We start from the raw sequence: 27,618 nt of genomic DNA, 5'->3' as shown, positions 1-27,618 counted from the left end.
AGACTACTGTCCCCACTTTGTTCACTGTCTAGAGGGAAAAACACGGGGACACCTGCAGTGATTTGTACAGACATTAAGGAGCGTTTTCAGAGGCACAGGATTTTTCATGCAAGATAAGTCTGTGAATTGGAAAGCTTTTACGGTTAGGAAGTAGGTGTTTCAGTGGTTAAAAATGGAGATAATCATGCCATGTTTGCATTTGGTCAAGTTAGTGGTGGTTGCTATTCAGAACAAGTTAAAATGTCATTTACTGGTTGCATGTGGACATCAGTGATACAGAAAGAATTATGCATGTCTCATATTTCCCCACTGATTTACATGACACTTGCTTTTTTATCTATTATTCCAGTTCCTCGTTTCGTTTTCTGTCAAGTACTTTCCGAGATCTAAAGCACTGTAGTTTTTTGGATTTTGTTGTTTTTTCTTATTTTTTTTTTTTTGCCACACTGTGTAGCATTCAAGATCTCAGTTCCCCAACCAGGGATTGGACCTCTGTCCCCAGCAGTGGAAGCCTAGAGTCTTAACCACTGGACCACTGGGGAAGCCCCCCTACAACCGTGTAGTTTAAAATTAGTTACTATTTATAGATTCTCCAAAGCAAATAATTTGTAGGGCTGCAATACCTTTTATGATACATAATAACATTATTATCTTGATGAAAAATTAGATTTAAGTGAATGGTGGATTTTTTTTTTCCCCAAAGGGGAAGGTGATAAACTCTCTAGTTGAAGATTACAGACAGTAGAATTTTTGGAGCCTTTGAATTATAAGAGGATAAGACCTGGATGCTAGGAGAGGAAAACATTCAGTTGGGTTGTAGGTTGAAAGAAACTTTCTTACATAAAGCATTTCTAGCATCATTACTGGGACTATGGACACGTGTCACAATTGTTGACCTTCTCTACCTAGGGGCTGGTGAAACCTACCTCCAAACTGATTGAAATGCCTCTTTAAATTCAGCATCTGTGTTCATCCTGCCTAACCGGAACTAAACTTGGCTAGTCTTCATTTTAAGCAAATAATGTTTTAAGTCATATTATCAATTCACTTCAGTTCAGTCGCTCAGTCATATCTGACTCTTTGCGACCCTATGGACTGCAGCACATCAGGCGTCCCTGTCCAGCAACTCCCAAAACTTACTCAAACTCATGTCCATCAAGTCAGTGATGCCATCCAACCATCTCATCCCCTGTTTTCCCCTTCTCCTCTCGTCTTCAATCTTTCCCAGCATCACGGTCTTTTCTAGTGTGTTAGTTCTTCACATCAGGTAGCCAAAGGATTGGAGCTTCAGCTTCAGCATCAGTTCTTCCAATGAATATCCAGGTCTGATTGCCTTTCTGATAGACTGGTTGGATCTCCTTGCAGTCCAAGGAACTCTCAAGAGTCTTCTCCAACACCACAGTTCAAAAGCATCAATTCTTCAGCACTCAGCTTTTTTTATAGTCCAACTCTTACATCCATACATGACTACTGGAAAAACCACAGCCTTGACCAGATGGACCTTTGTTGGCAAAGTAATGTCTCTGCTTTTTAATATGCTGTCTAGGTTGGTCATAGCTTTTCTTCCAAGGAGCAAGTTTCTTTAATTTCATGGCTGCAGTCACTGTCTGCAGTGATTTTGGAGCCCAAAAAATAAAGTCTCTCACTGTTTCCATTGTTTCCCCATTATTTGCCATGAAGTGATGGGACCGGAGGCCATGATCTTTGTTTTTTGAATGTTGAGTTTTAAGCCAACATTTTCACTCTCTTCTTTCACTTTCATCAAGAGGCTCTTTAGTTCTTCTTTGCTTTCTGCCATAAGGGTAGTGTCATCTGCGTACCTGAGGTTATTGATATTTCTCCTGGCATTCTTGATTCCAGCTTGTGCTTCATCCAGCCCAGCATTTCTCATGATGTACTCTGAATATAAGTTAAATAAGCGGGGTGACTTTTAACAGCCTTGACGTACTCCTTTCCCGATTTGGAACCAGTCTGCTGTTCCATGTCTAGTTCTAACTGTTGCTTCCTGACCTTCATACAGGTTTCTCAAGGGGCAGGTCAGGTGGTCTGGTATTCCCATTTCTTTCAGAATTTTCCACAGTTTATTGTGTTCCACACAGTCAAAGGCTTTGGCATAGTCAATAAAGCAGAAATAGATGTTTTTCTGGAATTCTCTTGCTTCTCATCCGTTGATCCAACGGATGTTGGCAATTTGATCTCTGGTTCCTCTGCCTTTTCTAAATCTAACTTGAACATCTGGAGGTTCACGGTTCACATACTGTTGAAGCCTGGCTTGGAGAATTTTGAGCATTATTTTGCAGCGTGTTCAGTTCAGTCGCTCAGTCATGTCTGACTCTTTGCAACCCCATGAATCGCAGCATGCCAGGCCTCCCTGTCCATCACCAACTCCCGGAGTTTACTCAAACCCATGTCCATCGGGTCGGTGATGCCATCCAACCAGCTCATCCTCTGTCGTCGTCCCCTTCTCCTCCTGCCCCCAATCCGTCCCAGCATCAGGGCCTTTTCCAATGAGTCAACTCTTCACATGAGGTGGCCAAAGTACTGGAATTTCAGCTTTAGCATCAGTCCTTCCAATGAACACCCAGGACTGCTCTCCTTTAGGATGGACTGGTTGGATCTCCTTGCAGTCCAAGGGACTCTCAAGAGTCTTCTCCAACACCACAGTTCAAAAGCTTCAATTTTTCAGCGCTCAGCTTTCTTCACAATCCAACTCACATCCATACATGACCACTGGAAAAACCACAGCCTTGGCCAGATGGACCTTTGTTGGCAAAGTAATGTCTCTGTTTTTTAATACACTATCTAGGTTGCTCATAACCTTCCTTCCAAGGAGTAAGTGTCTTTTAATTTCATGGCTGCAATCACCATCTGCAGTGATTTTGGAGCACAAAAAATTAAAGTCTGCCACTGTTTCCACTGTCTCCCCATCTATTTCCCATGAAGTGATGGGACCAGATGCCATGGTCTTAGTTTTCTGAATGCTGAGCTTTAAGCCAACTTTTTCACTCTCCTCTTTCACTTTCATCAAGAGGCTTTGTAGTTCATCTTCACTTTCTGCCATAAGGGTGATGTCATCTGCATATCTAAGGTTATCGATATTTCTCCTGGCAGTCATGATTCCAGCTTGTGCTTCTTCCAGCCCAGCATTTCTCATGATGTACTCTGCATATAAGTTAAATAAGCAGGGTGACAATATACAGTCTTGACATACTCCTTTCTTTATCTGGAACCAGTCTGTCGTTCCATGTCCAGTTCTGTTGCTTCCTGACCTGCATACAGGTTTCTCAAGAGGCAGGTCAGGTGGTCTGGTATTCCCATCTCTTTCAGAATTTTCCACGGTTTATTGTGTTCCACACAGTCAAAGGCTTTGGTGTAGTCAATAAAGCAGAAATAGATGTTTTTCTGGAACTCTCTTGCTTTTTCGATGATCCAGTGGATGTTGTCAATTTGATCTCTGGTTCCTCTGCCTTTTCTACAACCAGCTTGAACATCTGGAAGTTCACGTTTCACGTATTGCTGAAGTCTGGCTTGGAGAATTTTGAGCATTACTTTCTAGCATGTGAGATGAGTGCAAATGTGCGGTAGTTTGAACATTCTTTGAGATGCCTTTCTTAGGGACTGGTATGAAAACTGACCTTTTCCAGCCCTGTGGCCACTGCGAGTTTTCCAAATTTGCTGGCATATTGATTGCAACACTGTCACAGTATTATCTTTTAGGATCTGAAATAGCTCAACTGACATTCCACCATCTTCACTAGCTTTTTTTGTAGTGATGCTTCTGAAGGCCCACTTGACCTCACACACCAGGATATTATATTAGTTTCAGGTATATAGCCAAGAGATCCAGTTTATATATATATATAAAACACACGTATTTTTTTCAGATTGTTTTCCATTATCAGTTATTATAAAATATTGTATATAGTTCCCTGTACTGTATAGTAGGTCCTTGTTTATCTCTTTTATAAATAGTAGTATGTATCTATTATTCCCAAACTCCTCTAATTACCTCTGCCTACCCGCAATAACTTTGTTTTCTGTGTCTGTGAACCTCTGCATATAAGTGATATCATATGACATTTGTCTTTCAGACATTTGTCAGACTGACTTCAGCTAGTATGATAATCTGTGGGTCCATCTGTGTTTCTTCAAGTGTCAATATTTTGTTCTTTTCTGTGGCCAACTAGTAGTCCATTGTATATATGTACCACATCTTCTTTAGCTGTTTTTCTGTGGGTAGACATTTACGTTGTGTCCATGTCTTGGTTATTGTGAATAGTGCTGCTCTGAACATAGGGGTGCATTTATTTCTTCAAATTGTGTTTTTTTTCCAGGTATGCCCTGGTGTGGAATTGCCAGATCATATGGTGACTCTAATTTTAGTTCTTTAAGGAACCTCCATACTGTTCTTCATAGTGGATATACCAGTTTATATACCCACCAACAGTGTAGGAGGGTTCCTTTTTTCTACATGAGAAACGTTTAATTTTGTTACATTGCTTTATCCCCCGTGCCTGGAACAGTGCCTAGCATAGACTAGGCACATAGTAAATATTTACTGAAAGACTGAATAAGGGAGTGAGTTTGTGGCTACTGTGTCACCATTCCCTTCTGTGGCATATTGCCTGGCATTTGCTGTTTGTTGCATTATAGAAGTAATGGCTAATATGTATTGTGTTGACTGTATACCAAGCAGTACAAGGCACACCTTATTCCACTCTTGCACAACGCTAACTCATTCTTCTACCAGAGTTTCATTAACTTTCTTCTTACCACTCCCACCAAAAGAGGAAATGTAGTACATGAAATAAAAGTACAAATGGTGTAGAAGATTATAAGCACCTTTGTATCCTTGACCCCAGCACATACGTGGCACAAAATAGATGGACAGATCTGAGTAAATAGTTGACAGGTTATATATTGCTTTTACTTGCATGAAGTCAGAGTCCAGCTGCATTTTGAGTAAACCAGTGTCCCAGTGACTGGGCTTCCAGAATATACAGGAAACACCTGATCATTTTGGAAAGCAATTACACTGATTTGGAGAATTACTGCTGTTCAGTAAAACAAAGCTCCCTTTGAGAAGACATGCTGAGTTAAAAGCCTTTACGTGCGTCTGTCTTTTTTAGCTATGTAGTGAGCACCCTTCCACATGATGGAATAGTGACGCACAAAACATTCCAACTCTCTAATTCCACTAATTCTTTTATCAAGCCTTCGAAACAGTTTTAAACAATTTCATAAGTAGTACAGATCTTAAAATCTTCCTATCACTAGAAAAAATTGCAGTTTTACAAAACTCTTCTTAAGGAAAGAACTGCCCCCATGTCTTACACATAAAACTGAAAGTAAAAATATCTGGGCAGTCTGTAGGTACCTTTGGAGTTAGCAAAAATTTACTAAGATATCCCAAAGTCAAGAGCCTGGTAAAGGGCCTTGTGCAACTTTTATGTGTATGGAGAAATGCTCAGTATGTTTTAGCTACAGAAAACCTGTTTTCCCTTGTAGAGTGAATTATTCATAATATTATCTCAGGATTTGAACATCTGTCTGCATTATTTCAGACTCTGCTCCATTGTCTCTAAATAGAGTGTGTTGTGAACCCCAGCATGGACTAGTTGGGTATCCAGATGGGAAGGATGTAAGGATTTTATCTAAGAAAGTTATGAAATCTTTTAGAAAACTGTTACCTTAAAAAAAGCTCTTTATCTTTTAGTATTCTCATTCTACATTGGGTAAAATCCCATGTACTAGCTGTTAAGAAAACAGGTCAAATATTCTTATGGATTTGCACAGATAACTTGTGAAAGCTATTTAGTAGATTACCTCTTTCTTCAGTGTGTTAAAAAATTGTTTCCAGTTAACAGGTACTTACATAATATTGTGTGCTGAGCACCATATTTGGGGAAGTATAAAAGGGACTCTTAAAATGAAAATCAAAAGGCTTTAGTGATGAATATAAAATATAGATCTGAAGGGTTAAAGTTTTCTCTTGGCTGTCTCAGGAGGCCTTACAAATAGCAGTGAAAAGAAAAGAAGCAAAACTCAAAGGAGAAAAGGAAAGATATACCCATTTGAATGCAGAGTTCCAAAGAATAGCAAGGAGAGATAAGAAAGCCTTTCTCAGCGATCAGTGCAAAGAAATAGAGGAGAACAGTAGAATGGGAAAGACTAGAGATCTCTTCAAGAAAATAAGAGATACCAAGGGAACATTTCATGCAAAGATGGGCTCAATAAAGGACAGAAATGGTATGCTGCTTCTGCTAACAGAAGCAGAAGATATTAAGAAGAGATGGCAAGAATACACAGAAGAACTATACAAAAAAGATCTTCTTGACCCAGATAATCACAGTTGTGTGATCACTCACCTAGAGCCAGACATCCTGAAATGCGAAGTCAAGTGGGCCTTAGGAAGCATCACTACAAACAAAGCTAGTGGAGGTGATGGAATTCCAGTTGAGCTATTTCAGATCCTGAAAGATGATGCTGTGAAAGTGCTGCATTCAGTATGCCAGCAAATTTGGAAAACTCAGCTGTGGCTACAGGGCTAGAAAAGGTCAGTTTTCATTCCAGTCCCAGAGAAAGGCAATGCCAAAGAATGCTTAGATTACCTCACAATTGCACTCATCTCACATGCTAGTAAAGTAATGCTTAAAGTTCTCTAAGCCAGGCTTCAGCAGTACGTGCACCATGAACTTCCAGGTGTTCAAGTTAGATTTAGAAAAGGCAGAGGAACCAGAGATCAAATTGCCAACATCCATTGAATCATCAAAAAAGCAAGAGAGTTCCAGAAAAATATCTATTTCTGCTTTATTGACTATGCCAAAGCCTTTGACTGTGTGGAACACAATAAACCGTGGAAAATTCTGAAAGAGATGGGAATACCAGACCACCTGACCTGCCTCCTAAGAAATCTGTATGCAGGTCAGGAAGCAACAGTTAGAACTGGACATGGAACAACAGACTGGTTCCCAATAGGAAAAGGAGTACGTCAAGGCTGTATATTGTCACCATGAGTATTTAATTTATATGCAGAGTACATCATGAGAAAGGCTGGGCTGGATTCCAGCACACGCTGGAATCACAATTGCCAGGAGAAATATCAGTAACCTCAGGTGTGCAGATGTCATCACCCTTATGGCAGAAAGTGAAGAACTAAAGAGCCTCTTGATGAAAGTGAAAGAGGAGAGTGACAAAGTTGGCTTGAAGGTCAACATTCAGAAAACTAAGATCATGACCTCTGGTCCCGTCACTTCATGGCAGATGGATGGGGAAACAGTGGAAACAGTGGCAGAGTTTATTTTTTTGGACTCCAAAATCACTGCAGACAGTGACTGCAGCCATGAAACTAAAAGATGCTTACTCCTTGGAAAAAAGTTATGATCAACCTAGACATCATATTAAAAAGCAGAGACATTGCTTTGCCAACAAAGGTCAGTCTAGTCGGGGCTATGGTTTTTCCAGTAGTCATGTATGGATGTGAGATTTGGACCATAAAGAAAGTTGAGTGCTGAGGAATTGATGCTTTTGAACTGTGGTGTTGGAGAAGACTCTTGAGAATCCCTTGGACTGCAAGGAGATCCAACCAGTCCACCCTTAAGGAAATTAGTCCTGAATGTTCATTGGAAGGACTGATGTTGAAGCTGAAACTCCAATCCTTTGGCCACCTGATGCGAAGAGCTGACTCATTTGAAAAGACCCTGATGCTGAGAAAGATTGAAGACAGGAGGAGAAGTGAACGACAGAGGGAAGTTGGTCAGGGAGGACAGGGAGGCCTGGTGTGCTGCAGTCCATCAGGTCACAAAGAGTCAGACACGACTGAGCGACTGAACTGAACTGACTGACTGAACTGATTAAAGAAATGGGTTTTCACCTTAATAAAAATACATGAAATCTTTTTCTGGAAGAAAATTTAAATTTTATAAAAATAAGAAAATACATTGGCTCTAATAGTCTCAGGAGCTTTTTTGATGGTAAAATGAATTTAAGTATGTTTATACACCGGGACTGCTTGATTAACTCTTGATGTTCCATAATGTGACTTCATTAGATTGACCCTCAATGGTGTTGATTCTAAGCCTCTTTAATTAATATTGAGCCCTCTCACTATTAAACAGAAGTATTTTTATTTTATTTTATTTTAAACAGAAGTATGTTTTAACATATTTATTTATATTTATTTATCTATCTGGCTGCATGGGTCTTAGTTACTGCATGTGAGCTCTCAGAGCATGTAAGATCTAGTTCCCTGACCCTCGATCAAACCGAGGCCCCCTGCATTGGAAGCATGGAGTGGAAGCATGGAGTTTTAGCCACTGGACCACAAGAGAAGTCCCCCCAGAAACAAAGTATTTTTGGAGGCTCTTTTATATTCCACAAATTAATGTCTTTTCTATCTGCTCATTGAAATCTTGGCCCCAGTAAATATTTGTACTAGCCTCTCTGCTAATGCTCTGTGGGTGGATTCCATAAGTAAAATCTGAGTATAAAGCAGAGGTGCTCGAGATCATAGAAGCCTCTGTACTTACCTGACACTAAGGCACAAGCATTCTTTCTTCCCTGGGTTTCCCTTACAGGCAACTTATCTTTTTCTCTGATGTGGAAACACTAGATGTTCTCAAAGTTTAGACATATGTTCATTTATATGCTGTCTTCAGGAAACACACTAAAAATCATTGTCATAATCCACATGTTACGTGGCCTGATTTTTTTTTTTTTACATTTTGATGGATATCCAGATGAGGATGACTGTCTCCAGCCTACCCTTTCCCTTGCCTTTTGACCTTTCCTTCCCAAGTATTAAAAAGAAAGTAGTTTATGAGGAATGCTTGGAATAATTCAGATAAGCTTAGAGAAGGGAGAATGGATTTTTAAAATTTTACTTATTTTTTAATTGAAGGATAATAGCTTCATAGAATGTGTTTTTTTTCTGTCAAACATCAACATGAATTAGCCATAGTTATACATATGTTCCCTCCCTCTTAAACTTTGCTCCCGTCTCCCTCCCCATCCCACCCCTCTAGGTTGATACAGAGCCCCTGTTTGAATTCCCTGTTACCTGTCTACTTTATATATGGTAATATAAGTTTCCATGTTACTCTCTCCAAACATCTTACCCTCTCCTACCCTCTCCCTGTGTCCATAAGACTGTTCTTTATGTTTGTTGTCCATTGGTGCCCTGCAAATAAATTCATTGGTAACATCTTTCTAGATTCCATATGTATGTGTTAATATACAATATTTACCCTTCTCTTTCTGAATTACTTCATACTGTATAATAGGCTCTGGGTTTATCCACCTTATTAGTACTGACTCAAATGCATTCCTTTTTATGGTTGAGTAATATTCCATTGTATATATGTACCACAACTTCTTTATCCATTCATCTGTCAATGGACATCTAGGTTTTTTCCGTGTTCTAGCTATTGTAAGTAGTGCTACAGTGAACAGTGGGGTACATGTGTCTCTTTCAGTTTTGATTTCCTCAGGGTATATGCCTAGGAGTGGGATTGCTGGGTCATATGGTGGTTTTATTCCTAGTTTTTTTAAGGAATCTTCATACCTCTTCCATGGGGGCTGTATCAGTTTACATTCCCACCAAAAGTGCAGGGGTGTTCCCTTTTCTCCACACCCTCTCCAGCATTTGTTGTTTGTAGAGCTGGTTGTTTATTTTGGAAATTAATCCTTTGTCAGCTGTTTCATTTGCTATTATTTCTCCCATTCTGAGGGTTTTCTTTTCACCTTGCTTACAGTTTCCTTTGCTGTGCAAAATTTTTAAGTTTAATCAGGTCCCACTTGTTTGTTTTTGTTTTTATTTCCCTTACTCTAGGAGGTGGGTCATAGAGGATCTTGCTTTGATTTTTGTCATCAGATGTTCTAGCTAAGTTTTCCCTGAAGAGTTTTATAATTTCTGGTCTTACATTTAGGTCTTTAATCCATTTTGAGTCTATCTTTGTGTATGGTGTTAGGAAGTGTTCTAATTTTACATATTATTATATTTTAATTATAAAAGTTATCTAGAATCCTTGTTTTAAAGAAATATTAAATGTAGAGATAGTGAAAAGTAAAATACACCCTTCTTTCCCTCTCATTACCCTCTTCTGTTCCAGCTGAGAGATAAGGGTTTTGAAGGATTTTGTTTGTTTTTGTTTTGCTTTTTAATATGGAAAGTTTTAGAATGAATGGAAAGTTTAGGGGTGGTTTATCTCTGTCCCTAGGAGGCTGTTGTTGTCTTGGCGGTAAGTGAGGAAGACAGAAGCTGTCAGCCCTGTTTCCGCCTAGGCAGGAATAGCATCTTCCTTCTTCTGTGTCACGTCAGTGCCTGACATGAAAACTAACACCCCAGAAGCTCAGTGAATGGCCAGAGTTAACACATATCACAGCTGGAGGAGTGGAAGCCGCTTTGTCTTTCTGTTGTTGTTTTAGTCTTTAATTAAGTTATGTCTGTCCCTTTGTGAGCCCATGGACTGGAGCCCACTAGGCGCCTCTGTCCTTGGAATTCTCTAGGCAGGAATACTGGAGTGGGTTGCCATCCCCTTCTCCAGGGGATCTTCCTGACCCAGGGATCAAACCTGCATCTTCTTGGCAGGCGGTTTATTTACCACTGAGGTACCTGGGAAGCCCCTTTGTCTTTCTACCTGGTGTCTTAATTTCTCTTTACTTTCCTCCTCTCTTCTTCTTCTCCCTTTTTTTTTTTTTTTTTTTTTGGTGCTTTTAGCTAGTGGGTCAGCACAGAGGATCAGTGTTTTGAAGGCCTACTAGACTCCTTATGCTATTTAACCTCATATGAAAGTCTGTACAAGTATTTGGCTTTACATGGCGAAGTGAAGTTCATATTGGCAAGGAAATCAGCAGTTTCATTCCACAAGTGACACTTGCTATATCATTCATAGGCCATTTCTACCTATATTGAAGTCGTTATACCTTTGAAGTTGTTATCATTGTGGTCATTTTGTGCCAAAGAGGGATGAAGCTAGCTTTTCGAAAGTTACTTTAAAAAGCATCTTGAGACTCAGCAGGATACCTTTAAGTCATTTATGTTGGTGATTGAAATTCTTTTAGAAACAGAAGACTGTACTGTGAAACTGAGCTTTCAGTCTTCCTGTACAAATAGTAAACTACCACAGAGAAGCAGTGAAATTAAACGTGGAAAACAAGCCCAGGAGTGACCTGCAAAACCACAGCTCACATGATCTCACTGCAGGAGTTCTTTACTCAGATGTGTGTGCTGGTGATGAGCTGTTTCACATGACTGACAATGCAGAAGCTTCTCTCTTGCAGTCCTTTTTGCTACAAGTCTAGACTTCTAAGTGTCTAGAGTACTAATTTTCTTTTAAATACTAGAGATGATCACACACACGTACACATATATGAGGAAAAAGAGAGTGCACATAAGAAAGTGAACTTTCTATGTCTCAGACATTGTTACAGCATTATTTATATTAATTCATTTAATTCTCATAAAACCCTGTCAGGTAGGCACTGTGATATCCCCATTTTATGGATGAGGAAATGAGACATAATGAGGTTAAGTCAGTTTCACTTATTTAGTAAATGCTTAGGTGACGACTCAGGCAGGCAGTTTTGCTCCAAGACAGAGTGTTTCTAGCATCTACTCTGAGAAACTATGAAACTGTGATGAAATGTTTGTGACCCTGCAAAAGTACATCTGTTTATCTCACTTCTTGAATGCATGTTTATTTTTACTTCCCTTCTATTTTCTCTGACTTGCTCTAGAAAATGTTACCCAAATTTGATAGAAATGTTGTGATTTTGTTTGTTTCCCAGTCAAGGGAGCCAGAGATAAAGGAGGAGCAGGTCAATAATGTAACTAGTAAAAAGATATGCTGATATTGTTTTATGGAGGACAAAACTTTCCTGAGGCCATCTGCAGACTCTCAGTCAAAAAATGGACCTGAATCCAGTGTACTCTGAGGAAGAAATGGGTCCCATATGGTTCTTTGGGGTTGTTGACAATTCATAGTTGATCTAGAGTAGTCTAAGAGAAATGGTAAATACAGTTTTTCATGCATATTTTAAGTAAGGAAGTGGACTGATTTATTCATAAGCGATAGTTTAACCTTCCCCTCTTTAGCTACTTATTGGCTACCAAGAAGCCTACTATCTTTTTCCTCCATGTCAGTGGGAAATCCCAGTTACGGGTTGTGGTTCCTGTTAGAAAATGGAAAGACTGAAGTAGGCTTGAATACAATAAGATCTTGAACAGTAAGTAGATTTTGGTTTAGCTGCTGATTGCCTCGTAATCCCCCACTATTTTATTATAGTGGGGTCTATATTTAATACATTTTATTTTGTGTGACATGGGATATGTCTTGTATCTGTAATAATAGCAATAATACCTTAACTTGAAGATGGCTTGTGTTTATTCTGGCAGAGTCTGTGTAGATGTAAATACAAAGTTTAGTTAGGAATTCATGAAGCTAGGTTCATATACCCTTCAATATGATGTCAGGATAATCCTATTGGAAATCACCAGTGCACCTGCTTTGTGTGTAAGGATCCCAGAGAATGATATACTCTTTGGTAGGTGTTTTGGTTGCATTCTATTCACCCTGTTGGTGAGGGAGGGTTGAGGATGGCCAGCATTGACAGATAAGCTTGACAGCAGTTGATCAGTTACACACTCCCTGGGGGAGGAGGACTTAGCATTCCACATAAGGCCACACACACACTGGAAACAGTGAACCGCCAGGAGCTGTGGGAGCCAGACTTTGTAGTATCAAGAGGATTCCGTGGGAGAGTGTGATTGGCTAGTTTCAGTAATTTCACATGTTGACTGGGAACTAAAATCACCTATTCATGGATAAGCCACAAGAGTCCCTATGGTAAAGAAGGTTGTTTGACTAGGGGGCCTTATCTGAGGGAGCAGAGTGGGACGCACAACTTGTAATTAGGCCATTTGGGGCCCTCTTCATTTTCCCTCGATGTCAAAGCAGAACACTGTATTGGGCCCTTATACCATAGTGGTTTCAAACTGAGTCACAATCAAGAGTGTAGCATGGGCAGAGGACCTGGTCATATTTTCCAAAAATCTCACCACGTTTTCAGTGACTGTTAGGATTATGATGAAAAGACATTAGCAGAAGCAATGTGGCATGTACGATTGACACAGAAGCATGTGGTCACCCTGTTAGAGATGGTAGTCAGAAGGTGAGCTGTTCATCCCTACCTACTAACCACTCAGTCCATTCTCCTAGCCTGACTCCCCTGCTAGGTTCCCTGTCTAGTGTTGAAATTTGATAAAGCTAAGGGGAAGGGTTGGATTTGGATCCCAGCTCCCATCACAAGTGGGTTACTTCTTGTCTGTCTTGTTTGCTTCCTAGCTGTAGGAACCTCTTTCTAACTAGTAAATCTCTTCATTTCTCATCGCACAGAAATGCACTCACCCTCCTATCACCACCTCCCAATCACCTGCCACATCACTCATTTCTGCCTCCATGCCTTTGCTCACACTGTTTTCCCTTCAGTCCTCTGCTATTTAGGAGACCTTGGTTCCTCCTTTCATTCACTGAAGTATCTTCTCCCAGGTGCCCATACCTCCAGTTTATCTGACTGCCCCAGTCTGCATGGGGTACTTCTTTCTCTGGTTCTGTAGCCCTTAGTGCCTGTGAGCTGCCTTTAACATTTACCGTGCACTTACTTTTAGTTGTTCTCTGTTTAGAAAATGGTCCCTGCCTTTACCCTACTTACTACAGTTATCCTGATTCCTTTTGCCTTTATTAGTTTAGGAAAGTCTCAATCAGCAGGTAAAAAGAAAAGCAACCAATAGAATTTACAGTTTGAACATCATCTGTGACTAATTCTGCTAGAGTATCTTTATCCAGTGCCTAAAATAGAATGCATAATAAGCCCACAATAAATATTTATTGAAATAAATGGTATAGCAGTTTTATATATTAAATATTATAATATATGAATTATATGTGTCAGCTTAAGAAATATTCACAACCTTAAAGTTGAGAGTTATGTTTTATTTGGTGGAAATTTTTAGGACTTAAGCCCAGGAGGCAGCTTCTCACATGATCCTGAGAGACCTGCTTCAAGGAGGCAAGGGAAGAAACCAGGTTTTATAGAATTTTCATAACAAAGGGCAGGTAGCTGGAACATCAAGAGATTTTTGTTAATTAAACAACAATTAATGAAAGGAAACCAAATGTTTCAATAAGTAATTGAGTGTTTTTCTATGTAGGAGAAGATGCATGAGTCTGGGCTCACTGAAATCATTCCTTTCATATGCATCTCAGCTATCCTGGGGTCAGTATCCTGTGTTTTTTTCACATGCTGAATTCCTCAGTGCTCACCATAGGGAGTGGCTACAGCCTCATGACTGCCAGATTTAGCAGGTATTCTTTTCCTTCCTGAATGCCCTGGAGGGCTGGAATCACTGATGACTGTGACATCCTCGTTTACTGACATGGCCGGAAATACTCCATTTCTCACATGTGTGAAAATATATGTCTATGTGTACAATATATGTGTATGTGCATATGTGTGTGTATGCGTGTCTAAATATGAAGTGTCCTCATATATTCATCCCAACCTCATTATTTCTAGTGGCCTCTATTTGGTGTGGTACTAATGAATTACATGTTACATAATGAAGAGTTAAAAGGGAAGAAATGATGTTGGGTCAACATCTCTTTATTTAAACATTATTTTTCAACAAAATAAACACCATCTTTGCTGCAATAAGAAAACTGGATTGGGAACCTGTATTCAATTTGGAAGCAGTTCTAAGCTCAGTAGAATTCTTTCCTATTTGTATTAACGAAAAGATTTCTATTGTCTATATTTCTTGAAGAACATTTTAAAGAATCATTCGTTCCTCAAGTCCCTTAAGAAAGCAAAACTGCTGGTAATTAAATGTTTGGTACTTATTTTAGCTAGCCCTTGTTTCAGAAGACATTTTTATAACAGTTTATTCCACTGTAACTCAGAACAGCTCAGGCTTGAACCAGATGCCTCCCAGCTAAATTCGAGGGGCGTGCATGTGTAATTGTGTCTGACTCTTTGTGATCCCATGGACTGCAGCCCTCCAGGCTCCCCTGTCCATGGGTTTCTCCAGGCAGGAATACTGGAGTGGGTAGCCATTCTCTTCTCCAGGGGATCTTCCCGACACCGAGATTGAACCTGTGTCTCCTGCATGTCCTGCATTGCAGGTGTATTCTTTACCCACTGAGCCACCTGGAAAGCCCCAAGCTGGGGGGACAGGGGTGTCTGTTGGATTATGATTGGCTTTGAACTTCTCCTTTGTCCTTAAGATTGGACCAGGAGCTCTGGAGGGCATGATCTTACAGGCCAGTTCTCCCACAACCCAGACAGAGCCCTCTGGGAGATGCCTAATAATATGGTGCTGTTTACTGTAGTCTCCTTAGCAGTTGTGTGGTTACCCTGTGGCTCCTATAGACTGTTGAACAATCCCTTTGCAATCTCTCTTTCTCTTTTTTAAAGCTATCAACTGACTGGCCAGAAGGTCTCTCTTCCTACCTGTTATCTAGAGACTCATGCCAATGGTTTTCCTAAATAAGCCCCTATATACTGTCTATAAGAGAAGGCATAATCTATGTATTTTTCCCATTTAAGAAGCAATTAAAGGGAAAAAATAAAGGCACTCTTGAAAATACACAGAAATCTAAACCTGGGGTGTGGGCAGAATGTCTAAAGAGTTGGTGCTCTGATTAAAATTTCTGAGTTTCTGGGATGTGTGTGTGTTGTCTTTGAAAAAGTAAGTAGAAATGTTTTGTGTTTTTTTTAAAGCAGGAAAGGGTAAATAATGAAGTCTCTCATCTCAGACTGTAGCCCCAGAGGCAATGATTTTTATCTGTTTCTTCTGACTCTTTCGGGCTTCTCTGGTGGCTCAGAGGTTAAAGCTTCTGCCTCAATGCGGGAGACCTGGGTTCAGTCCCTGGGTCGGGAAGATCCCCTGGAAAAGGAAATGGCAGCCCACTCCAGTATTCTTGCCTGGAGAATCACATGGACGGAGGAGCCTGGTGGGCTACTGTCCATGGGGTCGCAAAGAGTCGGACACGACTGAGCGACTTCGCTTTCACTTTTCACTTTTTTCTGACTCTTTCTAGAGATAGCTACCAGGATATTTGTGTCTGCTGCCTGTCTGCATACATTTTATATGCACATATTTATGTAGATAGACACGTGCACATATATGTGTTTGTGTTTCTTTTTTACACAGATGGATGCACACTGCTCTGTGCCTTGACCCCTTTTGAACCTTGCAGTATTCTTGGAGAGCAATCTATATCACTGTGCATAGACCTGTTTCATTTTTAAAATAGCTATTTAGTATATCATTGTGTGAATGTGCCCAGTTTGTTTAACTGGCCTCCTACTAACGCCATTAATGGAAACTTCTTTTAATTAAAACTGCTTGTTTTGTTGTTAGACCTTACTGACTCTGAAAGCTGCTTATGTAAAGTGCTCACATCTGGGTAGGTTATCTTCTACTTTAAGGAATTTTGAATTCCATTTGGTTTTTTAGCCAGTTTTCAGAGTTGTCCTTCTGTGTGTATGTGTGCTCAGTCACTTATCCTATCTGACTCTTTGTGACCCCATGGACTGCAGCACACCAGGCTCCTCTGTCCATGGGATTTTCCAGGCAAGAATACTAGAGTAGGTTGCCATTTCCTCCTCCAGGGGATATTCCCAACCCAGGGATCAAACCTGCCTCTTCTGATCCTGATTTGGCAGGCAGATTCTTTACCACTGAGTCACCTGGAAAGCCCTTGTCCTTCTGTGACTGTATGTTAAACAGCAGCCTCAGGGTACTGATCTTGATTTTGAAATAAAAAAAAATAAAGTCAGCCACTATGCAGATGACACCACCCTTATGGCAGAAAGCAAAGAATAATAACTAAAGAGCTTCTTGATGAAGGTGAAAGAAGAGAGTGAAAATGTTGGCTTAAAGCTCAGCATTCAGAAAACTAAGATCATGGCCTCCGGTCCCATCACTTCATGGCAAATAGACGGGGAAACAGTGGCTGACTTTATTTTTTGGGGCTCCAGAATCACTGCAGATGGTGATTGCAGCCATGAAATTTAAAGACAGTTACTCCTTGGAAGGAAAGTTATGACCAACCTAGACAGCATATTAAAAAGCAGAGACACTACTTTGTCAACAAAGATCTGTCTAGTCAAAGCTATGGTTTTTCCAGTAGTCATGTATGAATGTGAGAGTTGGACTATAAAGAAAGCTGAGTGCTGAAGAATTGATGCTTTTGAACTGTGGTGTTGGAGAAGATTCTTGAGAGTCCCTTGGACTGCACGAAGATCCAACCAGTCCGTCCTAAAGGAGATCAATCCTGGGTGTTCATTGGAAGGACTGATGTTGAAGCTGAAACTCCAATATTTTGGCCACCTGATGTGAAGAGCCAACTCATTTGAAAAGACCCTGATGCTGGGAAAGATTGAAGGCGGGAGGAGAAGGGAATGACAGAGGATGAGATGTTTGGATGGCACCACCCACTCAGTGGACATGAGTTTGGGTAGGCTCCAGGAGTTGGTGATGGACAAGGAGGCCTGGCATGCTGCGGTTCATGGGGTCGCAAAAAGGCGGACACAACTGAGTGACTGAACTGAACTGAACAACCTAGACAGAGGGGTGGGAAAGTCTGCGAGGGACGTTCACGCCGGAGGGGACATGTGTACACCTGTGGCTTATTCATGTTGATGTATGACAGAAATGAAACCAATATTTTAAAGCAGTTATCCTTCAATTAAAAATGAATAAGCAAAAAAGAATCCCAGTAATAAATGTGTTTCTGAGGAAGGGGATGAAAGTGGAATTTATGAGGGTAGAAGTTGCCCCTGGAAAATGAAGCAGACCTGATTTTCAGAGTTCATTACACAAAGCTAGTTTTTGTTATTTTTATTTGTTGTTGTTTTCTAAAGCCAGATTTAAATAATCTAGTTTACATTTCAGCGAACGCTGGATATTTTTCTGTGGTTTGTTTTTCTAAAGCTATAGATCCCCAGCTTGCAAGTTTTAAAGTCTTGGATGTTGATACCTCTAAAACTCATTGACAATGAGTAAAAACACTAATTGTGTACATTTTATGCTGCAAGGTTTTTTTTTTTTTAATCTTCTTTTTGGTAACAAACACCTCCTGTGCTATCCCTTATTTTAGTGATTTTATTTATTTATATTTTGTGGTTATTAAAACATTTAACTCCGAAAAGTTAATATACTACATACATGTGTTCAATTATATATATACGTACACACATATATATAGTTGTTGTTTGGTCGCTCAGTCATGTCCGACTCTTTGTGACCCCATGGACAGCAGCATGTCAGGCTTCCCTGTCCTTTACCATCTCCCAGAGCTTGTTCAAACTCATGGCCATTGAGTCAGTAATGCCATCTAACCATCTCATCCTCTGTTGTCCCCGTCTCCCCCTGCCTTCAGTCTTTCCCAGCATCAGTGTCTTTTCTAATGAATTGGCTGTTTGCATCAGGTGGCCAAAATATTGGAGTTTCAGCATCAGTCCTTGCAATGAATATTCAGGATTGATTGCCTTTAGGATGGACTTGTTTAATCTCCTTGCAGTCCAAGGGACTCTCAAGAGTCTTCTCCAGCACCACAGTTTGAAAGCATCAGTTCTTCCATGCTCAACCTTCTTCATGGTCCACCTCTCACATCCAAACATGACTACTGGAAAAACCATAGCTTTGACTATACAGACAAGTATATTCTGCAAGTACAATCTGCAAAGTAATGTCTCTGCTGCTTTTTAATATGCTCTCTAGGTTAGTCATAGCTTTTCTCCCAAGGAGCAAGCATCTTTTATTTATTTATTTATTTATTTATTTATTTATTTTGCAAGCATCTTTTAATTTCATGACTGCAGTCATCGTCTGTGGTGATTTGGGGGCCCAAGGAAATAATCTGTCACGGTTTCCCTATCTATTTGTCATGAAGTAATGGGACCAGATGCCATGATCTTCATTTTTTGAATGTTGAATTTTAAGCCAACTTTTTCACTCTTCTCTTTCACTTTCATCAAGAGACTCTTTAGTTCTTCTTCACTTTCTGCCGTAAGAGTGGTGTCATCTACATAGCTGAGGTTATTGATATTTCTCCCGGCAATCTTGATTCCAGCTTGTGCTTCTTCCAGCCCAGCGTTTTTCATGATGTACTCTGCATATAAGTTAAATAAACAAGGTGACAATATACAACCTTGATGTACTCCTTTCCCAGTTTGGAACCAGTCTGTTGTTCCAAGTCCAGTTCTAACTGTTGCTTCTTGACCTGCATACAGATTTTCAGGAGACAGGTAAGGTAGTCTGGTATTCCTGTCTCTTTAAGATTTTCCACAGTTTATTGTGATGCACACAGTCAAAGGCCTTAGTAGAGTCAATGAAACAGAAGTAGATGTTTTTCTGGAGCTCTCTTGCTTTTTTTGTGATCCAGCGGATGTTGTCAATTTGATCTCTGGTTCCTCTGCCTTTTCTAAATCCAACTTGTACATTTGGAAATTCTCAGTTCATGTACTGTTGAAGCCTGGCTTGGAGAATTTTGAGCATTACTTTGCTAGCGTGTGCAGCTGCTGCTGCTGCTGCTAAGTCGCTTCAGTCGTGTCCGACTCTGTGCAACCCCTTAGATGGCAGCCCACCAGGCTCTGCTGTCCCTGGGATTCTCCAGGCAAGAACACTGGAGTGGGTTGCCATTTCCTTCTCCAATGTATGAAAGTGAAAAGTGAAAAGTGAAGTCGCTTAGTCGTGTCCGACTCGTCGCGACCCCACGGACTGCAGCCCACCAGGCCCCTCCATCCATGGGATTTTCCAGGCAAGAGTACTGGAGTGGGGTGCCATTACCTTCTCCTTGCTAGCTTGTGAGATGAGTGCATTTGTGAGGTAGTCTGAGCATTCTTTGGCATTGCCTTTCTTTGGGATAGAAGGAAAACTGACCTTTTGCAGTCTTGTGGCCACTGCTGAGTTTTCCAAATTTGCTGGCATACTAAGTGCAGCACTTTCACAGCATCATCTTTTAGGATTTGAAATAGCTCAAGTGGAATTCCATCACCTCCACTAGCTTTGTTTATAGCGATGCTTCCTAAGACCCACTTGACTTTGCACTCCAAGATGTCTGGCTCTAGGTGAGTGATTACACCGTTGTGGTTATCTTTGTCATTAAGGTCTTTTTTGTATAGTTCTTCTGTGTATTCTTGCCACCTCTTCTTAATCTCTTCTGCTTCTGTTAGGTCCATACCACTCATGTCCTTTATTTTGCCCATTTTTGCATGAAATGTTCGCTTGGTATCTCTGATTTTCATGAAGAGATTTCCAGTCTTTCCCATAGGAAGGCTTTCTTATCTCTCCTTGCTATTCTTTGGAACTCCGCATTCAAATGGGTGTATCTTTCCTTTTCTCCTTTGGCTTTCACTTCCCTTCTCTTCTCAGGTATTTGTAAGGCCTCCTCAGACAACCATTTTGCCCTTTTGCTTTTCTTTCTTTATATATGTGTGTGTGTGTGTGTTTATATATATAATTTCTTTTTCTGAAATCAGTAATAAAAGCCTCAGCCTTACTTACTATGGAGACCTCAGTGTTTATTTTTAGTCAAAGCAGTTAGCAATGAAGAAGACCTATCAGATGATCTGGTTTACATCTGAGCCCAGAGGGGTTACACTTTTGGAACTTGAGCCTTGTTGAAGTCAGATGAATTTGTTTCAAACTCTTTGTTATCTCTTGGCTTTTATGTTCTGTCACTCTGGCTCTGCACAGACAGAAAATAATCATGCAAGATCCTGTGTTTGGAAAACCTGAAAGTATGATGTGATTATATGAGTCTTGCTTTATTAGAGGATGAAAATGTTATGTAGGGCAAATTCCCAAGTTGTTCCGTATTTCCTCAAAGAGAGAAATCGTTCTTATTTTAGGGGTGGTTTGTAGGAAAGTCATGTGCGTAGTGGGTAGAGAAAATTCCACACATACTGCATAATTGAGAAGAGGACCTGAAAATAAGAAGATGATGAATGGTTTTTAAAATTTGTTGTTGCTGTTTTAATGCCTAGTTTTCAAGTTGACAGTGGAATCTGCAGTTCCGTAAAGGAACTGAAGTGAAAGAGTAAAAAGTTTTTTGGGGAAACTAAATAAAAACAAGTTTCCAGTGAAAATTGTAAACCTGTCTTATATACTTTACATTTTATAATATATGACTTATTTTCAAAAATTTTTTTCTTGATTCTTCCTTGTTATGTTCATCCTTCAAGTTTTCCTTGGTCGCTTTCCCCACTTATTCTGTGATAAATATGAAAGTAGCTAAAGGAAGCACATAATCACCAAGTCATAATGAGACAGCATTTGCAAAAGAATTTTGACATCTTGAAGACTAGCAGGCGTTCTGTTCAGTTTGGTCAGGGAGTAGAAAGAAGAGACGAAAGATGACAGAAATTCGGATTTACATGTTGTCACTTGAAAATGAGAGAGAAACTTTGAAGGTGAGAATATTGGAGTGAATTTCTTTTTTTCACACTAGGGAGAAATTACATGGAATATTCTTTGTTTTGTTGTTGTTTAGTTGCTCAGTCGTGTCCAACTCTTTGCGACTTCATAGACTGTAGCCCACCAGGCTCCTCTGTCCGTGGGATTTCCCAGGCAATAATACTGGAGTGGGTTGCCATTTCCGTTTCCTTCTCCAGTGGATCTTCCCAACCCAGGGATCGAATCTGTGTCTCCTGCGTTGCAGGAGGATTTTCTTTGTTTAAGGGGCTCCAAATAAGATCACAGGCAAGAGAGGTAAAAGATAACTGGATTTGCCAAAACTACTTTCAGTGCTTTGAAAACATGTTCTATTAATTCTGCTCCTCTTTTCATTTCTATGTCATCCTTGGCTTTCTCCCCTCCCCTTGCTAGACTCTAATTTAATAGAGGTTCACAAGGATGTTTTGGTGGTGAACCCTGGCAACTTTTATGCCTAGCTTGGCTCTGTGCACATTTTATGTTTCTAAACACTCTTTGAGGAAATAGATAAAATAGGAATTATTTTTTTTTAAGAATTACTTTTTAAAAAGAGAGCTCATCCTTCATGTATTTCCAGTATAAAATGTACTGTTTATATATAGAAAATAACATGAACAATAAGTCAGGTTTTTTTTGTTTAAGTGATGACAGTAAATAATCACCACTCCAAATGCAAGGATCCTTGGCATGTGAGATTGAAGGAACAGTTACCTAATCAGTAGAAATTTACTTCTGGCTTTCCTTGTCTCTCTTTTTATCCCAGTGTACTTTTGGAAAGGATGGCCTGCAAAAGGAGAGCCCAGTTTTGACTCTGTTTTGGTTGTTTTTGCAACTTACTGTCCTTTTATTTCAGTTACCAAATTATGTAGTAACTGGGCAGGAAAATGTGGAGGAAACACTATGTCTTGTGCCTTTAACCCTAAAAGCAGACTGTGTTAGGATGCTATCTTTCTGACAGTGGGAAGGGAGTGTAAGGAATGGAGGAGCCTGAACTCAGTGACCAGCATAGGTAAGAAATCCGTGTTTCATTATCAGGAAACTAAAATTATTAGACAGGTTTGAAAGCTGTTCTCGGTTATATGGGAAGACAGAGTAATCAACAGTTTTTCTGTTTAGTCATGTAGAGATGAGCATGTATATGGGTTCTAGGCGGCATCTTTCCTGATTTTGCTGCTGACTCCATTATCTTTCTTTTAAAATCAGATCCTTTGTTGGTGTATTTCTGTTTCAATTAACATGTCTCCCTCATTCTGCTGGTGATTGTTCCTGAAACCTTGAAGGAAAACTTGAGTTTTTTGCCCCCTCTTTACACTAGCTCTAGTGATGTTTTTTCCTTGTATGCCCAGCCCTTCCTCTCAATTTCTGATGTAGCCACCCTGGCTCAGGCTGCCTACACTATGGAAATTACCTCCTAGGTCCTCCTCCCTTTCTGTCGCTCTGCCTATCTCCATTTCAGTTCATTGGTTTTGGGGTTACAGAATTAATACTCCTAAAACCCTGTTTTGGTCTTCAAAGGTTCGTCTCCCTCTTAAGCTTCACAACTATAATTGATCTCTATTGTTTACCATCCAGGTATGTGGGGAGCTGCTTTAGCTTCAACTTAAGCTCTGAAATCATCAAGGAGATCTTACTGATGCTAATAAACAAGGACATCCTTTCCTCTGCTTGGAGGGGGTGGGATATGGGGAGAGAGGGGTAGGTACTGTGCTTACAAAACTTGATTGACGGAAGAGGTGCCATTCTCTTCTCTGTTGGCGCTAATGAGAAAGATGTATAAGGATTTCCCTGGTATTCCAGTGGTTAAGACTTCACCTTCCAGTATAAGGGGAGCAGGTTTGATCCCTGGTCAGGGAACTAAGATCCTACATGCCTCTCATCCAGGACAACTAAACATAAAACAGGAGCAATATCTTAACAAACCCAATAAAGACTTTTTTAAAAAAAGAAAGAAGTATGGTAGTGACATGCATCTTGAAGATATATTAAGGAGAACTTTGAGGTCTACTGGAAGATTTCAGTCTCCTTGTTGAAGGCCTATAAGATGCGTATAAACTCTTCATGCTTCTTGACAGCTTGGCACCTGTCATCTTCTCCAAGCTTGTTTTCCATTAACTACTCACAAGAGATTCCTTTGGTAGGCAAAATGGTTTTTTTGTTTTGTGAATACCAACATTCTTCTGTACCACTGATGATGATGCCCAGATGTCCTTTTTCTTTTAAAAACCATAGTTTTTCCAGTATTCCCCCTGCCCCAGGCCTTTCTCTGTCATCACCAGTACCACATGTGTTATCTGAACTTCTGAAATTTAACACCCATTGGTTTTCTAATATCCTTTTTGTTCATTCAATAAAAATATATTGAGTGCATATTACATATCAAGTAATGTGATGGCAGTTCAACTGAAAAAGACAATTTCCTTGTCCTTAAGAGTTTACATTTTAATGAGAGAAAAAATGTACCACCAAGTAAGAGCATGTAGGATTGAGAAGAGCCAGATAATATAGTTTGGAGTAGGTAGAGGACGGCCAGGGAAGGTTTTCTCTAGGTAAGCAATTTTTAGAACTAAAATCGCCTGAAGTTGTATGGAGGTATATTTTGATCCTTGTTTTTAGTATTTAAAGCTTTTTATTCCTTTGATCCTTATTTAAATATATATATATTTTTTATTTACTTGCTTACTTTTTGTCCCCTTGTTCTTAAATGTTAACTTTTGTGAACTTTTGTGTCTCTAAATGAATGTGGCAACCAACTGGTTGCTGTCTTCTTTAAAATGGCTCTCTGAATGTTAATCCAGGAGACACCTTTCAGTGTTCTTGAGACAAAATAAACCTAATTTCCTCAAGTGCCACAGCTGTGTTACTATTTGGAATTTTTATACTGTTGAATCTTAAAGAACTCATGGATAGGCTGACCCCAAAAATCAAATTACTGGGGTTTCGTTAAAACCAACTTCTGATTCATTGGGGTGGGGCGGGACTGCGGTTTTATTTTTCTAAAAAGCTTCCTGGTGATGCTGAAGCTGCTCATTGACTGAATATGTTTTGAGTAGCAGAGTTTCAGAGGATGTGAAAAGATTAAGAACTAAGATAAAACGCAAGTTGAAGGTATATTTCCTTCTACTTATATGGATGAATACAGCAGTTTGCATATCCTAACTCTCATTCACTCGCTCTCATCTAAATCACCTAATTACCCAGCTGGGTTGGGCTCCTATCCCTGCTCCAAGAGACAAGCGAGTATTGCCAGTGATTTGACTATTCTGCTGTCCACCCCACTCACCACCCCAGGGGTGAATCTTCTCTGTGTCATGGGGACCTGTGATAAGATGCACCCACCTAATTGAGGCTGTGATATTATTCCCTGAGGCCCTCTGCCACTGAGTAATAGGAAACGGTAACTTTGGCAGGAGGAAGTGTTCCTTTTGGCGTGCTGCCTCCCTCCAACTGGTTTGTATAACAGTTGGGCTTCAGGAATGGCTTCTGAAGCAAGTCTGTATCCTACAATGTGTAATCAGGAACTGGCAGAAATTTTAACTTTTAAGATTCCCGTTAGAAAATCTCATGACTTGTTAGGAATCTTGGCAGTTGAGTGACCTGCCCATGACCTGGAAAAGAAACCTGCCACAGTGAATGGAACTGTCGTGTTATTCTGCCTGAGTATTTTCCCTGATGATTTTCTATGGATCTTTTCCTGACTTCTATTCTGCAAATATTCTTACAGACTGCTATCAGGAAAGCCGTTACTACAGTCCTTTTCTTCCTAAGTGTTTACGACTAAAGCTAGAATTATTTCTGTTGCCTTCCTTGGGAGCTTTCTTATGGAATTCCCCTCACAGATTGGATTACCACAATGTCTTTTAGATTCAAGAATTCTGTCTCAGTACAGAATGAGAAATGTTGTTGATGTCAGGCTGGTGAGGAGGAGTTGATAAATGGTCTGGTACAAGGGTTTTCAAACTCCAGCCTGTATCCCTTAGGGGCCCTGCATCTCTATAGAGGTTCTGATTCAGCAGGTCTGGAGCAAGCTGGAGATTTTGTGCCCATCCTCAGATGTGGTTACATGAAAGGCAGCAGTGATGACTAGAGAGGTAGGCACGTGTTCACAATAGCACATGGATTGTGCATTATGGTCACCATCATTACCTCCCAATACTTAAAGATTTGTTAGTTGCTTTTTATTTTTTATTTTTTTTAGGTTAAGTAAGTAAAATGTTTGTTAAGAGGAAAAAGAATCCAGCATGCGTAGACAGACAGGTGGGTGGACTCGGGGAGAGAGAGACACTGAGTCAGGCCCTCGTTGTGACTTGGATTACTTTTATGGGACATTTCTTCCGGGTTTCCTTTGGCCAGTCATTTCAATTTGCCTGGTTCTCAGTCCATACTTGGTCTATCTCAGAATTCTCCCACGTGCGCACATATCTCTTAGACAAGATGGTTTTACCACAAAGGCGTCTGGGTAGAACATCCCTTTACATGAGATCCCCCTTTCTGTTAGTTGCTTTTTAAAAAAACAAAACAAACCTCTGAAACCTAAGGAAGCAACACCTCTTCTCATGTTGAAGCATTAATGTGATCAGTAACCCAGGCCCCTCTTATGAGGCTTCTTGGTTTGTGATAGTAGAGACCTGATTATCTAGAGTAAGGGTATATTAGAGCATAGAATAGGGGCATGTGGGAAACTTGCTCCTTACCCACCTTCCTGTCACAGAAATACATGTTGGGCTTGGTCTATTTTTTGTTTTTAAGATTTGTTTAGTTTTATTTTATTTATTTATTTTTTGGCTGCACTGGGTCCTTATTGCTGCAGACTTTCTCTAGTTGCGGAGAACAGGAGCTACTTTGGAGTTGCGGTGCTCTGGCCTCTCATTGAGGTGGCTTTTCTTACTGTGGGGCACAGGCTCCAGGTCGTGTGGGCTTCGATAGCTGTGGCTCATGGGCTCGGTAGTTACGACTCACGGGCTTAGTTGCCCCTTGGCATGTGCAGTCTTCCCAGACCAGGGATGGAGCCCGTGTCCCCTGCATTAGCAGGTGGATTCCTGGCCACTGGACCAGCAGGAAATGCCACTGGGTGTTGTTTTGGGTTTTTTAATACAATTTTTAAAGACCACTTTCCATTTACATTTATTACAAAATATTGGCCATATTCCCCATGTTGTGCAATGCATTTGAGTCTGTCCTACACCCAGTGTATTGTACCTTCCCCCTGCCACTAGTAACCACTAGTTTGTTCTCTGTATCTGTGAGTCTGTCTTTTTAATGTTATATTCACTGGTTTGTTGTTAAAAAAAAAAAAACCTAACAAACATGTTTTTCAAGATGATCCATTTTAAATCCAAGATGAATTTGGGTTTTTGACAACTGAGATGGGGAAAGGGAAGGGAGAGTTTGATTGATCTCTTTCCATCCTTCCAGATCCCTTAGATGTGCTTTGCTTACCTCACACAATTTGTTTATGTGTGTATGTGTCTGTGTGTTAGTCACTCAGTCGTGTCTGACTCTTGCAACTCCATGGACTGCCCACCAGGCTCCTCTGTCCATGGAATTCTCTAGGCAAGAATCCTGGAGCGGGTTGCCATTCCCTTCTCTAGGGGATCTTCCTGACCCAGGGATTGAGCCTGGATCTCCTGTATTGCAGTCAGGCTCTACCATCTGATTCACCAGGGAAGCCCATATATATACACATACGTGTGTGTGTGTGTGTGTGTGTGTGTGTGTGTGTGTAATTTTTATTTATTTGTTTTTGACTGTGCTTGGTCTTCCCTGCTGTGTCAGCTTTTCTCTAGTTGTGGCGAGCAGGGGCTACTCTATAATTGCAGTGCGCGGGCTCCTCATTGTGGTGGCTTCTCTGTGGAGCAGAGGCTCTAGGGCATGAAGGCTTCAGTAGTTGTAGCATGTGGGCTCACTAGTTGCGGCTCCCCAGCTCTGGAGCACAGGGTCAGTAGTTGTGGCACATGGGCTTAGCTGCTCCGTGACACATGAGATCTTCCTGGATCAGGGATCAAACCTGTGTCTTCTGCTTTGGCAGGCAGATTCTTTACCATTGAGTCACTCGGGAAACCCTCACAATTTGTTTTTGGTAGGATTTCTTGTTCTCAAGGATGTCTAATGCAATATTTTCT

General features: G+C 40.4%; 1 protein-coding gene across 2 annotated transcripts in view; it reads left to right on the top strand.

Moving 5' to 3' along the window:
• The window catches only part of FGD6 (FYVE, RhoGEF and PH domain containing 6), a 113,283-nt gene that overhangs the window by 17,447 nt on the left and 68,218 nt on the right, over window positions 1-27,618 (top strand). The window lies entirely within an intron of this gene.

Source organism: Odocoileus virginianus, chromosome 24, assembly GCF_023699985.2.
Source record: "Odocoileus virginianus isolate 20LAN1187 ecotype Illinois chromosome 24, Ovbor_1.2, whole genome shotgun sequence".
Lineage (NCBI taxonomy): Eukaryota > Metazoa > Chordata > Mammalia > Artiodactyla > Cervidae > Odocoileus > Odocoileus virginianus.
The sequence above is the reverse complement of the archived record's forward strand: the minus strand, read 5'-3'. Positions and strand labels throughout refer to the sequence as shown.